Raw genomic sequence first — 4,792 nt, 5'->3', positions numbered from 1 at the left:
TGGTGAAAACGTCTGTTTCACACTTTCTGTGGTTCAATGTCAACGTCTTAATCACACCAGCTCAGAGCCACGACAATCTGGGAAAAACCCACGAACAACCGGTCAAAACTTCCAGAACCACCTCACACACACACACACGCACGCACACACACACGCACACACACACATTCCTCTCTGAGTGTCAGTGTCAGTCTCACTAATAGGCTGCTGTCAGAGCACCCGAGCATAAAACAGACCGACAAAAGGAGGAAGTGCAGCCATGCTGGTGTTCATGTGATTGATTCCTACCAAACACCACGAGTGTGAAAACACACATAGGCGCACACACACACACACACACACTGGTTCTCAGCTTCAACCATCTCAACACCAGTGACCGTTTCCTGATAACCTGGAGCTGACTGGTGAGGAGATGATGGTCCAGGTTTCGGGTGGAGAGACTCTGAAGGATCTGACTCTTATTCCAAAACATTCTCAGTTTTTTTGGATAATTTTTCATATTTCATAAAAATTCCTAATAACTCTGTTGTGACTTCTGATCATTTCCCAAACGATTATGTTGTTTTTCCTGACCAGCGGCTGATTAAACCACATTGATCTTAAGCTTTTTTTTATTCAAATCATTTAATCAAATTATTGTTGCAATAAAAACAAGTGAAATATGTGAAGGTCAGATGTGTCTGTCACACCCACGGTTACATAAACACACGTCTGTAGCACACGAGGACACAGTCCTACATCAGTGGTAATCACTCCTGGTCCTGGAGGGCTGGTATCCAGCACGTTTTAGTGGTTTCTCTGCTCCAGCACGCTTGATTCAGTGGTTGAACCACCTGTGCAGCAGCTCATCTGTGGAAATTATTATGGTGATATTCACCTGCTAAATGAAGTCAGGTGCGTTAAAGCAGAGTTAAAACTGAAACACGCTGGATACCGGCCCTCTGGACCAGGAGTCAGTCCCGCGGTCCTACATGGTTCATGTCCAGCGTGAGACACTCCCAGTTTGGCGGGAGTGGCTCAGAAGTTGTCATGAACACTGGGACCCAGGCTGCTGACTGGGTGTTCTGGTCCATAAATGAAGGTGATGCACGTTTTATTCTACAGTGAAGTAGAAGTTGAACATCTGCTCTGAAGGGTTCAGAGTCAAAAACTGTTTTAAAACTTGTAAGTAAGTAAGTAAAAGTGTATTTATATAGCGCCTTTCTCAGATATAAATCACAAAGCGCTGTACAACATGATAAAGATCAGGGCAAATACCTCTAACCAATAAAAACATCAGAAAAACAATAGCAGTGATAAACGTAGAAAATAAAATCATGAGTATAAACAAAGTGAAGGTGTGAACCCGAACAAAGCCATCATTCTGAAACATTTAGGGAGGGAACGCCTGGATGAAAAGGTGAGTTTTTAGATGATTTTTAAAGACCTCTACAGTGTTAGAAAGACGGAGATTTGAAGGTAGACTGTTCCAAAGTCTGGGTAAAATAGTCTGAAAGGCCCTCTCCCCTTTGGTTTTCAGTCTGGTTCGAGGAACAGCCAGGAGGTTTTCAGATGTGGATCTAAGGTTCCGAGAGGTGGTGTGTGGGGATAAAAGCTCACATAGGTAGCTTGGAGCCTGGTTGTTAAGAGCTCTATAGGTCAGGACTAAAACTTTAAACTGTATTCTATATTCTACCGGGAGCCAGTGGAGGGACTGTAAACCTGGAGTGATGTGAGCTCGTCTGCTGGATTTGGTTAGGAGTCTGGCTGCTGCATTTTGGATGGCTTGAAGGCGTGAGATGGAGGTTTTGCTGAGACCAGTAAAAAAAGAGTTACAGTAGTCTAAGCGTGATGACATAAAGGCATGGATGATTTTTTCCAGATCTGCAGTAGGAACCAGTTTACGGACTTTTGAAATGTTTCTCAGTTGGAAGAAACAAGAGCGGGAGATGGTTTTGACGTGTGAGTCTAAACTTAAAACTGGATCAAAAATAACTCCTAGGTTTCTAATGTCAGCCTTGGCTGACGGGCAAAAAGAGGCAATTTCTTGCTCGATTTTTGGTTGAAGTTCCAGGGGTGCAGCGAACAGGGTCTCTGTCTTGTTAGCATTGAGGACAAGAAAGTTGCTGGAAAGCCAGTTACTGATCTGGGTCAGGCAGAGTACAAGTGTGGCCAGCCTGTCCAACTGGTGTGGCATAAAGGACATATAGAGCTGAATATCATCAGCGTAGATGTGGTAGGAGATGTCTGGGAAAGACTGAATTATGCCAGCTAGGGGAAGAATATAGAATGCGAATAGTAGAGGCCCTAGAACTGAACCTTGTGGGACCCCGCATGTTGTGCTGATCTACCAAAGCAGACTGACAAGAGCTTGGTTCTGCAAAAACATGGAGACGTGAGGATTTAGCCCGTAGATATCATACATAATATTAGCTAGATGTTCTAAGTGGGAGTCGACAGCGTCCCTACACGGCGGCCATCTTACTTCGGAAACCTGATGTTTGTCTAAGTGGCTGTCTTGGTGGAGGTTTTCGTGTTTATTAGCTGTTTAACTTGGCTTAGAGTAGACAAGGCTGCCGTGGCTGCGCTGCTTACCTACAGTGTTTTACCTCAGTGGCAGCGGAGGGTAAAATTGCCCTTGTTTTCCAGGTGGCTTATTTTGTTAAAAAATGTAAAAAACTTAGATTGAAGTCTATTAAAATAGCGGAAATTGCTGGCTTTGTTTTTACAGAAATACACGTGAAACACAACAAGCATGCCTGACTTTTGTGCTGCCTATGGATGCTCTAATAGACGATGTCTTCAATCACAACAACGTGGGACCACCTTTCACTCCTAAGATCTAACAATAACAAACATTCAACTGTGTTAGGCTGATAAGTCTCTGTCATCTGCTTTTTAGAAATAACAGTGATGGCAAAGTTTGACCGCGTCCCGAGAGCAGTGGGGGACATTGACTCCGAGTGGGCCTTGTTCCACTCTGCGATTGTAGAGGCGGCTGTTGCTGGCTGTGGTCGCAAGGTGGCTGGTGCCAGTCGTGGTGGCAACCCCCGTACCCGCTGGTGGACACCAGAGGTTCGGGGAGCCGTCAGGCTGAAGAAGGAGGCCTACAGGGCATGGCTGGTCCGTGGGTCTCCGGAGGCAGCAGACAGGTACCGGATACCCAAGCAGGGTGCAGCAATGGCAGTTGGCGAGGCAACATCTTGGGCATGGGAGGAGTTTGGTGAGGCCATGGAGAAAGACTATCAATGGGCTCCAAAAAGGTTCTGGCAAACTGTCCGGCGCTTCAGGAGAGGAAGGCAGCAACTCGCTCACACTGTTTACAGTGGGGATGGGGAGCTGCTGACGTCAACTGGGGCAATAGTCGGACGGTGGAAGGAATAATTTGAGGAGCTCCTCAATTCCACCTACGTGCATTCTGAGGAGGAACCAGAGCCGGGAGACCTGGGGATGGACTGTCCAATCTCGGGGGCAGAAGTTGCTGAGGTAGTCAAACAACTACACAGCGGCGGAGCCCTGGGGGCAGATGAGATTCGTCCTGGGTATCTCATTGCTATGGACGTTGTAGGGCTGTCGTGGTTGACACGTCTCTGCAACATTGCGTGGTCATCGGGGGCAGTTCCTGTGGAGTGGCAGATCAGGGTGGTGGTCCCCATCTTTAAGAAGGGTGACCTGAGGATGTGTTCCAACTATAGGGGGATCACACTCCTCAGCCTCCCTGGAAAGATCTACTCCAAGGTACTGGAGAGGAGGGTCCGATCGATAGTTGAATCTCGGATTGAGGAGGAGCAATGTGGTTTTCGCCCTGGCCGTGGAACTGTGGACCAGCTCTATACCCTTGCAAGAGTGATGGAGGGGGCATTGGAGTTTGCCCAACTAATCCACATGTGTTTTGTGGATTTGTAGGAGGCTTATGACCGTGTCCCCAGGGGCACCCTGTGGGGGACACTCCAGGAGTGTGGGGTGGGTGGCTTTCTGTTAAGGGCCATTCAGTCCCTTTACCAGAGGAGCGTGAGTTTGGTTGTCTTATGTTCACGTTAAAGGAAAAGGCTGTAAACTGTTTAAAATGATTTATTAAGCTGCCTACATTTTGTCACTTGTTTAAGATTTCCCAAAGACGGAGAAAGAAGGAGGTAGGTGGGAAGTGTGTGCGATCTTCCTCAGAGCTGACGCTCAGTGGCGTCATGATCAAAACTGTCAGCAAGGTAAAAAAAAAAAACCTTCCCTATGTTTCAAAAACAGCCTTAAAAAGCATTCAGAAGAAAAACACAAAAGATGTTTGTAGTCTTAAGAACAACTGCTGGCTCATCAAATCCTCCTGATAAATAAACACAATGAATAAATTCCACATATGTTTTCCTTTAGGTAGTCAAAACTATAGTTCTTGTCTGATTTCTCACCTGACATCATGCTGTTCTACAGGCCTATGTAAGGCAGCCACACCGTCCAGTTACGTTGGTAATTCTAATTTCAGGATTTGTTGTGCGGCGAGCCGTGACCAAGCTGTCCCGTGATGTCTGCCGTGCCAGCCTGGTGATGGATGCTGCATCTGCCTGTGATGACCACAGCTACCATTTGCTGACTCTGAAGAACAACGGGGGTCTTGCGGTCCCGTCTGAAGGTACTGTGAGGGTGATCAGAGCAGCAGAGTGGGCAATTCGCCAGGCATCAGCGGGCAGACGAACCACTGGAGGTCATCTACATTGTGCGCAAGAGGATCGGGTCAGAGGATGTGTTTTTGCTCGGGGAGCACATCAGTGAGACACAGTACGGCATTGAGTCTCACTCCCATACACTTGTGACAGTGCGAGCA

This window comes from Nothobranchius furzeri, chromosome 6 (assembly GCF_043380555.1).
Source record: "Nothobranchius furzeri strain GRZ-AD chromosome 6, NfurGRZ-RIMD1, whole genome shotgun sequence".
Classification (NCBI taxonomy): Eukaryota; Metazoa; Chordata; class Actinopteri; order Cyprinodontiformes; family Nothobranchiidae; genus Nothobranchius; species Nothobranchius furzeri.
The sequence above is the reverse complement of the archived record's forward strand: the minus strand, read 5'-3'. Positions refer to the sequence as shown.